Genomic DNA, 12,241 nt, shown 5'->3' with positions numbered 1-12,241 from the left:
TAGGGTTTCAACCCTAGGCGCAGGGGGTGGGCCAAGGGGGGCGCACCAGCCCACTATGGGCTGATTCCCCTCCCCACTTCAGCCCTTGGGGCCCTCCGGGATGGGTGGCCCCACCCAGTGGACCCCCGGGACCCTTTCGGTGGTCCCGGTACAATACCGGGTGACCCCGAAACTTTCCCGATGGCCGAAATATCACTTCCTATATATAATTCTTCACCTCCGGACCATTCAGGAACTCCTCGTGACGTCCGGGATCTCATCCGGGACTCCGAACAACATTCGGTATACTGCATACTCATATTCATACAACCCTAGCGTCACCGAACCTTAAGTGTGTAGACCCTACGGGTTCGAGAGACACGTAGACATGACCAAGACGGCTCTCGGGCAATAACCAATAGCGGGATCTGGATACCCATGTTGGCTCCCACATGCTCCTCGATGATCTCATCGGATGAACCATGATGTCGAGGATTCGAACAACCCCGTATACAATTCCCTTTGTCAATCGGTACATTACATGCCCGAGACTCGATCGTCGGTATCCCAATACCTCGTTCAGTCTCGTTACCGGCAAGTCACTTTAATCGTACCGTAATGCATGATCCCGTGACCAAATACTTGGTCACATTGAGCTCATTATGATGATGCATTACCTTGTGGGCCCAGAGATACCTCTCCGTCATACGGAGTGACAAATCCCAGTCTCGATCTGTGTCAACCCAACAGACACTTTCGGAGATACCTGTAGTGCACCTTTATAGTCACCCAGTTACGTTGTGACATTTGGTACACCCAAAGCACTCTTACGGTATCCGGGAGTTACACAATCTCATGGTCTAAGGAAGAGATACTTGACATTGAAAAAGCTCTAGCAAAACGAAGTACACGATCTTGTGCTATGCTTAGGATTGGGTCTTGTCCATCACATCATTCTCCTAATGATGTGATCCCGTTGTCAATGACATCTAATGTCCATAGTCAGGAAACCATGACTATCTGTTGACCAACGAGCTAGTCAACTAGAGGCTCACTAGGGACATGTTATGGTCTATATATTCACACGTGTATTACGATTTCCGGATAATACAGTTATAGCATGAATAAAAGACAATTATCATGAACAAGGAAATATAATAATAACCCTTTTATTATTGTCTCTAGGGCATATTTCCAACATGAAGTCCCCGACATGGGGTAACGAAGTGTTGATGATGCCCCCCGTCCAGCCGAGATGACGTAGTATGTCAGTACGACGAGGTGGCAACACTTCCCGACCCGGATCGTTTTCCTGTGCACAAAAAATAGTGCGAACCGGAGATAATAGTAATAATAAATAATAGAAAATTGTTGCATAATAAATGATTTATGCAAAGTGAGTAATAAAAGAAATATGGCATGTGCGCTGAACACTCGATGAGGTGGAGCTTTCTCGGTGATGTTGAAGTCCCCGAGGCACCGAACACGTCGGTATGGCAACGCGACCAACAAGTTGATCATGCGAGCCAATTTATGCCGATTGGGACGATGGTGTCGGCTTGCCGAAGAGGCCATGTGACGCAGTCGAAGTCCATTACCTGCTTAATTAAATAATATAAAGGGAGAAAGGAAAAAAGGAGGTCAAATCTCCCTGTGGTTGCGCTGAGCTGAACTCTCTTCGGACCCAATGGGCGTCGTTGCGCCAGGTAATGCACGGTGTAAGTCAATTGCCTGCACAAATAAAATAGCACAAGGCCAGAGATGATAATATATATATGTTTTTTTATAAAAAATATCCTCTACTTAATTAACTTAAGCAAAGTAGATAATTAAAGAAATATGGCCCGTGTGCCGAACACTCAATGAGGTAGAGCTCGCTCAACGATGCCGAAGTGACCGCGTGACGCAGTCGAAGTCGATTACCTACACATGTAAAATAGTGTAGTCCAAAAAAAATCTTCCACTTAATTGACATAAGTGAAGTAAAAAACTGAATATATATGGCCTGGGCGACAAGGTCAGCCCGACGGAGCGGCAATGCGGAAAAGTTGACACAGGAACACACGCTAACGCGACGCAATGACTTGGTCGACACACACGGAACGACGACATCGGCCTGCCGAGGTGTTGGCGCGGCCCAACCTAAACAGATTGCCTGCATGCACAACGTAGTGCGACCAAGAAATAATAATAGTGAAAAAAGAAAAGGTGCATAATTAATTTATGCGAAAAAAGTTTGGTAAATATGGCCTAAGCGCCGGGGTCGGCTCGATGGCGTGACGGTATTGTGGCACGACGATGTTGATAAAAGTTAGCCACCCTAGGTCATGATGAGAGGCTGGCCAGACCGGTTGCACGTACAAGCGTCGGTAGAATATCTCTACAAAAAATAGTGCAGTGCAAACCGACAAAAAGATATTTTGTGTTCTAAACGGATAGCTAGGAAAAATAAAACCTGGATGACGACGATCGTGGAGGACCGAAGAAAATAGAGAGGAGAGATCCGTATTGTATAAATTCTAGTGTTTCCACTAGATCTCGGTGATCGCGCTGCAAAAGCAGTACACTCAATTCCCATTAGTACTTTGGTCTCCTCAAGTTCAATTGGCAGTAGGTACTTGCAGCCATGTAGACACCAGATTAGAAAAAAGGAAAAGGTGGAGGAGCGGAAACTCCCTGGTGCCAGCCGCATGGCAGGATTTCAAGTTGGATTCGGTGTACTGTTCCATGCAGTACCGCTGCGCGTGCGTCATCCTCTCGGTTGGAACGCCTACGGTCAGATCGCCAGATGTGTCTTGCACTGACCTAGATCGAGGCCTGATTATAGGCCATTGACTACGCGCTAGCGCTTCTCGGATCGGACGTATTGTCCGGCGGCGGATAGGGCTACCGCCGCATAAACTTTTCTCAATCCTGATTTGCGTGCAAACTAAGTAGCACAACACAACGACGCTTTTGCCAAAAACATAATTTACATGAAACAAATCTTTATTGAAAAAATATCACCTGATTATCCCATCAATCCGTGATGATCACCCAGCATGCTCTCAATGAAAGCACCAATGTCGGTTCAATATCCGGCGTATCTCGTAGTAGGGGTCCTAAGCTAGGCGTCTTGGAGCAATGGTAACATGGACATGGGATTTTACCCAGGTTCGGTCCCTCTTGATGGAGGTAAAACCCTACGTCCTGCTTTTGATTGTATTCATATGGTGTGTAGTACAGAGTACATGTATCTACCACGAGATGATAGTAATGAATATGAGATTGTCTATTGACTAGCCTGGCCTTGGTTTATATAAGACACCGGAGGCCTAGGGTTTAGGAGAGTCCTTGTCTTGGGCGCCAAGTCTTGTGGAGTCTTCCTTGTATGCGCCAGGAGCTGTCCGAACTGGCCCATGAGTATATGGTCATGGGGGTCCTCGGCCCAATCCAACTGATCGGGAGGCGACGTGGTGAGTACCCCCTAGTTCAGGACACCGTCAGTTATGAAGTCTTAATCGAACACTGAGAAAGATAGGGGCTTATAGTGTTGCCTCCCAATGTATTCACCTTTGGTTAATGTTAACAATAATAGTTCATGCTAACTTACATTCAATTGGATATATATATATATATATATAAGGATCACCCCAACACAAAGTGCTTACCAAAGGATAAAATGAAAAAGGGAAAGGTGAAGATCACCTTGACTCTTGCATAAAGTAAAAGACATAAAGTAAAAGATAGGCCCTTCACAAAGGGAAGCAGAGGTTGTCATGTGATTTTAGGGTTGGATACACAAAATCTTAATGCGAAAGAACGTCACTTTATATTGTCCCTTGTATATGGACCTTTATTATGCAGTCCGTCGCTTTTATTGCTTCCATAACAAGATCGTACAAAGCTTATTTTCTCCGCACTAATAAGTCATGCATAATTAGAGAGAAATTTTTATTGCTTGCACTGATGACAACTTACTTGAAGGATCTTACTCAATCCATAGGTAGGTATAGTGGACTCTCATGGCAAAACTGGGTTTAAGGATATTTGGAAGCACAAGCAGTATCTCTACTTGGTGCAAGGAATTTTGGCTAGAATGAGGGGGAAAGGCAAGTTCAACATGTTTGAATGATCCATGCCAATATACTTTAACTGAGCTGTAAGAAAACATAACCCATTATGTTGTCTTCCTTGTCCAACATCAACTCTTTAGCATGTCATACTTAATGAGTGCTCACAATTATAAAATATGTCTATGATAATATATTTATATGTGAAAATTCTCTTCCTTCAATATTCTTTCATGAATTGTTCAAATGACCAATACAATGCTTGCTAACCGTCAATAAATTTACAACCTCTACTTCTTAGATGTGAAGTCATTACTCCCCATGGGATAAGTGAATGAGGCATATATAATTTCAGATTTATGACATTCAACTCATTCAATCATTTACTCATAGGATATAAGTGAAGCACACAAGTAAATGACAAACTACTCCAAAAAGATATAAGTGAAGATCAATGAGTAATTAAATAATTATGCAACTATGTGAAGACTCTCTCTCATTTAAGAATTTCAGATCTTGGTATTGTATTCAAACAGCAAGCAAAATAAAATAAAATGACATTGTAAGGATAGCACAACTCAAGTGAAGAAGCAAAAACTTAGGCTCAACCGATACTAACCGATAGTTGATGAAGAAGAAAAGGTGGGATGCCTACCGGGGCATCCCCAAGCTTAGATGCTTGAGACTTCTTGAAATATTATCTTGGGGTGCCTTGGGCATCCCCAAGCTTGAGATTTTGTGTCTCCTTAATTCCTTTCATATCATGGTTTCTCTTTTTATCAAAAGCTTCATCCACACCAAACTCAACAAGAACTCGTGACATAGGTTAGTATAAACCAATGCAAAACCTTATCATTTTCTACTGTAACAAATTACTAAGATTATTATTAAACATTGAATACTAAATGTATCTACATATTTAATACTCATATCCTCAAATAGAATCATTAAACAAGCAAACATATGCAAACAATGCAAACATAACAGCAATCTGCCAAAACAGTATAGTCTGTAAAGAATGCAAGATTCATCATACTTCCCTAACTCCAAAAATTATAAGAAAAATACTATGCTGTAAAATATTTATCAGATCTCATTATGCAAAAAGATTCAACATTATATCATTCCCTGACTTTTCTAGGGAATTTTTACAACAGCGGTAAACTTTCTGTTTTCAAACAGCAACATGTATACTGGCAAAATAAGCATGGTAAAGGCTATCCTTGACATTTTTATTGAAACTAGAGATGCAAAACATTAGTCTAAATAACAGCAAGACAATACTAATAAAAGAAAATGACTATCCAAGCAAAACACATATCATGTGGCGAATAAAAATATAGCTCCAAGTAAAGTTACCGATGAACAAAGACGAAAGAGGGGATGCCTTCCGGGGCATCCCCAAGCTTAGTTGCTTGGTTGTCCTTGAATATTACCTTGGGATGCCTTGGGCATTCCCAAGCTTAGGATCTTGCCACTCCTTATTCCATAGTCCATCGAATCTTTACCCAAAACTTGAAAACATCAACCACACAAAACTCAAAACAAAACTCGTAAGCTCCGTTAGTATAAGAAGGAAAACCACCACTTTAAGGTACTGTAATGAACTCATTCTTTATTTATATTTGTGTTAAACCTACTGTATTCCAACTTCTCTATAGTTCATACCCTTACATACTAGCCATAGATTCATCAAAATAAGCAAACAACGCAATAAAAACAGAATCTGTCAAAAACAGAATAGTCTGTAGTAATATGTATCAAACATATACTTATGGAACCCAAAAAATTATGAAATAAATTGGTGGACCTGAGGAATTTTCTATTAATCATCTTCAAAAAGAATCAACCTAAAAGTACTCTTCAGTAAAAAAATGGCAGCTAATCTCGTGAGCGCTAAAGTTTCTATTTTTTACAGCAAGATCATAAAGACTTCACCCAAGTCTTCCCAAAGGTTCTACTTGGCACAAACACTAATTAAAACATAAAACCACATCTACCAGAGGCTAGATGAATTATTTATTACTAAACAGGAGCAAAAGCAAAGAACAAAAGTAAAGTTGGGTTGCCTCCCAACAAGCGCTATCGTTTAACGCCCCTAGCTAGGCATGATGATTTGATGCTCACATAAAAGATACGAATTGAAACATAACGGGAGCATCATGAAGCATATGACTAGCACATTTAAGCCGAACCCACTTCCTATGCATAGGGATTTTGTGAGCAAACAACTTATGGGAACAATAATCAACTAGCATAGGAAGGTAAAACAAGCATAGCTTCAAAAATTTCAACACATAGAGAGGAAACTTAATATTATTGCAATTCCTACAAGCATATGTTCCTCTCTCATAATAATTTTCAGTAGCATCATGAATGAATTCAACAATATAACCAGCACCTAAAGCATTCTTTTCATAATCTACAAGCATAGAAAATTTACTACTCTCCACATAAGCAAAATTCTTCTCATGAATAATAGTAGGAGCAAACTCAACAAAATAATTATCATGTGAGGCATAATCCGATTGAAAACTAAAATCATGATGACAAGTTTCATGGTTATCATTATTCCTAATAGCATACAAGTCATCACAATAATCATCATAGATAGCAACTTTGTTCTCATAATCAATTGGAACCTCTTCCGAAATAGTGGAATCATCACTAAATAAAGTTGGAACTCTTCCAAATCCATTTTCATGTTCATCACAATAAGATTCAACATCCTCCAAAATAGTGGGATCACTACTTCCTAAAGTTGACACTCTTCCAAACCCACTTTCATCAATATAATCATCATACATAGGAGGCATGCTTTCATCATAATAAATATTCTCATCAAAAGTTGGGGGACTAAAAATATCATATTCATCAAACATAGCATCCCCAAGCTTGTGGCTTTGCATATCATTAGCATCATGGATATTCAAGGAATTCATACTAACAACATTGCAATCATGCTCATCATTCAAAGATTTAGTATCAAACATTCTATAGATTTCTTCTTCTAGCACTTGAGCACAATTTTCCTTTTCATCATACTCACGAAAGATATTAAAAAGACGAAGCGTATGAGACAAACTTAACTCCAATTTTTTGTAGTTTTCTTTTATAAACTAAACTATTGATAAAATAAGAAACAAAAAGATTCGATTGCAAGATCTAAAGATATACCTTCAAGCACTCACCTCCCCAGCAACGGCGTCAGAAAAGAGCTTGATGTCTACTACACAACCTTCTACTTGTAGACGTTGTTGGGCCTGCAAGTGCACAGGTTTGTAGGACAGTAGCAAATTTCCCTCAAGTGGATGACCTAAGGTTTATCAATCCGTAGGAGGCGTAGGATGAAGATGGTCTATCTCAAGCAACCCTGCAACCAAATAACAAAGAGTCTCTTGTGTCCCCAACACACCCAATACAATAGTAGATTGTATAGGTGCACTAGTTCGGCGAAGAGATGGTGATACAAGTGCAATATGGATGGTAGATAAAGGTATTTGTAATCTGAAATTATAAAAATAGCAAGGTAACTAATGATAAAAGTGAGCGTAAACAGTATTGCAATGATAGGAAACAAGGCCTAAGGTTCATACTTTCACTAGTGCAAGTTCTCTCAACAATAATAACATAGATAGATCATATAACAATCCCTCAACATGCAACAAAGAGTCACTCCAAAGACACTAATAGCGGAGAACAAACGAAGAGATTATGGTAGGGTACGAAACCACCTCAAAGTTATCCTTTCTTTTCTATCTATTCAAGAGTTCGTAGTAAAATAACATGAAGCTATTCTTTCCGCTCAATCTATCATAGAGTTCATACTAGAATAACACCTTAAGACACAAATCAACCAAAACCCTAATGTCACCTAGATACTCCATTGTCACCTCAAGTATCCATGGGCATGATTATACGATAAGCATCACACAATCTCAGATTCATCTATTCAACCAACACAAAGTACTTCAAAGAGTGCCCCAAAGTTTCTACCGGAGAGTCAAGATGAAAACGTGTGCCAACCCCTATGCATAGGTTCATGGGCGGAACCCGCAAGTTGGTCACCAAAACATACATCAAGTGGCACATGATATCCCATTGTCACCACAGATAAGCACGGCAAGACATACATCAAGTGTTCTCAAATCATTAAAGACTCAATCTGATAAGGTAACTTCAAAGGGAAAACTCAATCCATTATAAGAGAGTAGAGGGGGAGAAACATCATAAGATCCAACTATAATAGCAAAGCTCGCGATACATCAAGATCGTGCCATAGAGAGAACATGAGAGAGAGAGAGAGAGAGAGATCAAACACATAGCTACTGGTACATACCCTCAACCCCGAGGGTGAACTACTCCCTCATCGCCATGGATAGCGCCGGGATGATGAAGATGGCCACCGATGAGGGATCCCCCCTCCAGCAGGGTGCGGGAACAGGCTCCCTTGCGCCGGCGGAACTCCCAATCTATCTTCTCCTCCGATGTTTTTAGGGTACGTAGGCTTATATAGGCGAAAGAAGTCGGTCGGGGGAGCCTTGAGGGCCCACGAGAGGGTAGGGCACGCCCAGGGGGTTGGGCGCCCCCCTATCTCGTGTCCTCCTTGAGGGTCTTCTAACGTGAACTCCAAGTCTCCCGGATCATATTCTTCCTAAAAATCACGCTCCCGAAGGTTTCATTTCGTTTGGACTCCGTTTGATATTCCTTTTCTTCGAAATACTAAAACAGGCAATAAATTAGCAATATGGGCTGGGCCTCCGGTTAATAGGTTAGTCCCAAAAGTAATATAAAAGTGTACAATAAAGCCCATAATCATTCAAAACAAAGAATAAAATAGCATGAATGCTTCATATATTATAGATACGTTGGAGACGTATCAGAGGGCAGGTTCGACAATACCTGGCATGTTCTTCAGGGATCTCACTGGAGCTATGATCCTGTGATGGTTCCTTCTCTTCGGGTGTCCACCGCCCGCGACGATACCCGCTGGGCGCTACGGTTCTAGTTGTATTAGCGATGCTATATGTATGATAATATTCGAGGAGTATTACTAGTGACAATATTCGATGATGTACGGACACAAGAGATGATGTACTTTTGCTTATAATTGAATGCATGCTAATTTGAATACTACTTTATTTTACGATTTGGTTTTGCTTATTGAATGCTCAAATTGGAAAAGTACTCCTACTTTGAATGCTAAAATTGGAGAGCACTATGCAGAAATCTAGGAGCCCCCTCCATCATCCGCGCCGTCGTCCCCGTCACCGACCCCTCCGACCTCGAGGTGAGACCAGCCAAATCTCCATGTCAATATGAGTCCTATAATATGAGTCCTCGGGTTGACTTTAAGTCTGCCGAGTCTCCACCTATATTAGAGGATGAAGAATCCCGACTGTTGTCGTGGGGGTAGCTTCTCCTTTGTTCCCGTGTGCTAGACACAATGTGTAATGCACTCGGGAACGAAAGGAGGAGCTACCATCACCGACGGTCGCAAATGTCATAGAGGAATCAGTGAGGGAGAGTCTCCAACCATATATATATGAGAGGACGAAGAATCTCGACTGTTGTCGTGGGGGTAGCTTCTCCTTCATTCCTGTGTGCTAGACAATTTGGTGTAATGCACTCGGGAATGAAAGGAGGAGCTACCATCATCGAAGGTCGAATATGTACACCACATGAGCTGAGAGTTTTTTTAGTACATATATTTAATTGTACAAGTTTAATATTTGAATTATGAACATAGGAAATGTCGTACTCGGACGACGAAAACCGCCCGGGGGAGTGCGACTGGTGCCACGACGACCGAGGTATGTGCGGCAGTTCCTTGAGCTGGACGAAGATCGGTGCTTCAGCATTAAGCTCGAGGAGACCTTCGATGTTGAAACGATACGGAACGACGACAATAGTTTTTTTCGTAATTAAGCACGACTTCAACTATTTTAATGTGTACTTTTCATCTTTTCAAATTCAACTAGCTTATCCCATGCTACGCAAGACGCTATGTCTTGGAGAGGATGTGTTTTGAAAACCATGAAAGTATGGAAACAAATAAAATTCACCTTAAGGACCCATCATGGTGTGGATTTTGAAGTAAAGTTGTACAATTCTGAGAGTGTAACCCATTTTGGTTGCAAAAATTGGGAAGCACTTTGCAAGATGTATGATTTTGATGAGGGTATGCTTGTCACCATGGATCTTGGTGATCCTAATATCGAGCAAGACAATATGGACATTTGGGTCCTTGTTGATACGCTTCCAATTCTTCCCCTATGTGAGCTTCTTAGTTATTAAGTAATATATTGTTTATTTCGAAATAATTGACAACTTATTTCCATTGACAACTTATTTTCATTCTTCAAAGAATGTGCGAAAGATGGTAGACAAAACCCACTACACCGATGACTTCGAATTAACTTATAAGGAGAAAAATCATCTGATCGCATTTGTAATGATCTTGAGAATTACAATATCTACAATCGAACTCCTCAACATTATGGTCAATACGTGCCATTAGTGCACGTGTTGAACTACGGTAACTACCATGGAGATACCCTGGTAAGATTTTTTACTATTACGTCATCTGTGCATCTTTTGCATACTTCTAAAACTAGTACGTCATTGCTAACTACGAAGTTATTACTATGTTTTTCAACAGATAATCCCGAATGATTATGTGCCTCATCTGATGTATACGCACGGTCGCCTTGATGTTTTGAACATACAACCAGGTCGTCCTACGAATCTCAACTGTCCATACCGGATTTCTAAAAGAAGTGGAGACATAACAATCAAAGAATGGAAAAAATGTATGGACAGTCGTAAGGAGCTTCTTGAAAGCAAAAGAAAGCGAAGCGCAAGAATTAGAGACAGAATGATCTCCATTCTCCATAATGAAGAGTCAGGGTCTATATTGTTTTATGCTATTTTACCTTAAATAGGGTATAGTTATACCTCATAATGATGATCATGTGCTAATAACAATTAAGTAGGGTTGGTTCGATGACTATGAGGATGATGATCGTATGACTTGTTATTAATAACGAGTAGAAGTTGTATGATGATGATTAATTAGTAGGACTTGTTATTATATATGATGATGCATGTGATGCGAGCGGGTGAAATGAACATGGATTGGATTGAAGTGAAGGCAACATGCATGTGGTGCATATCGAAAGTAGTACAATCCAAACTTGATCAAGTTAGGATTAGTATTACTTTCGACATGCACCACATGTTGCCTTCACTTCAATCTGAGCCATTTTAACGTTAGGCATAGCAGTAGCGTTGGTAAACCAAGCACGGAGATATATAAGAGAGGACACTTCTCTCTATTAGCTAGCTAATAACAACCTAAATTAACCCCCAAACCCCTAAACCATCCCTTTCAAAAAACCCTCAGCTCCAGCCAGAGGCTGACGCGTGGATGCCTATTGGTCCCGGTTGGTGTCACCAACCGGGACCAAAGGCCCCCTACCTGGGCTGGCCGCAGCGGCCACGTGGAGGCCCATCTATCCCGGTTCGTGTAAGAACCGGGACTAAAGACGAAGGACATTAGTAACGACCTTTTAGTCCCGGTTCCAAAACCGGGACAGAAGGCCCTTTTTCTACTAGTGTACTACGTGATATTAGTTTGAAGTATTAATATATGTTGACCTAAGTAGAAAGTAGTCCTAAAAATTCAAATCCTTCAAATTTTCTAGGAAAATCCTTATTAGAATAAAAAGCAACCAGGAGTTTGAGAGGAGCGAAGGAACAACTTTTTTTGAAAGGAAATGCCTGGTGGCGGAGCGAAGGAACAACTTAAAGAGACAAATATTCTAAGATAATCCTTTGAATAAAAAGGCATTGGGAGTTTGAGAGGAGCGGAGGAACAACTTAAACAGAAAAAAAATACAACTTTAGACACTCTAAAGCTGACAACATTTCAAGACAAACCGTGGTATACTTTGCCGAGGTTACTGGGAACCTGTATTACTGTATACTACTACGTGCCTGATTGTTTGATCTTCATAAACAACCAAGCAAGTTCAGGTCCAGCCCCGTTGGATATACCCTGTGAGACGTGTAGCATCTGCGTGGATACCATCACACAATAATAAAGGAACTCACACATGACCTCGCATACACCACGTAGGTCATGTACATGTACATGATGCTTGTAGCTTCGAACAAAATTAGGATATGCTAACAATTTTTCCCACAGT

Source organism: Triticum dicoccoides, chromosome 6B, assembly GCF_002162155.2.
Source record: "Triticum dicoccoides isolate Atlit2015 ecotype Zavitan chromosome 6B, WEW_v2.0, whole genome shotgun sequence".
Taxonomy (NCBI): Eukaryota; Viridiplantae; Streptophyta; class Magnoliopsida; order Poales; family Poaceae; genus Triticum; species Triticum dicoccoides.
Note: the sequence above shows the minus strand (reverse complement) of the source record.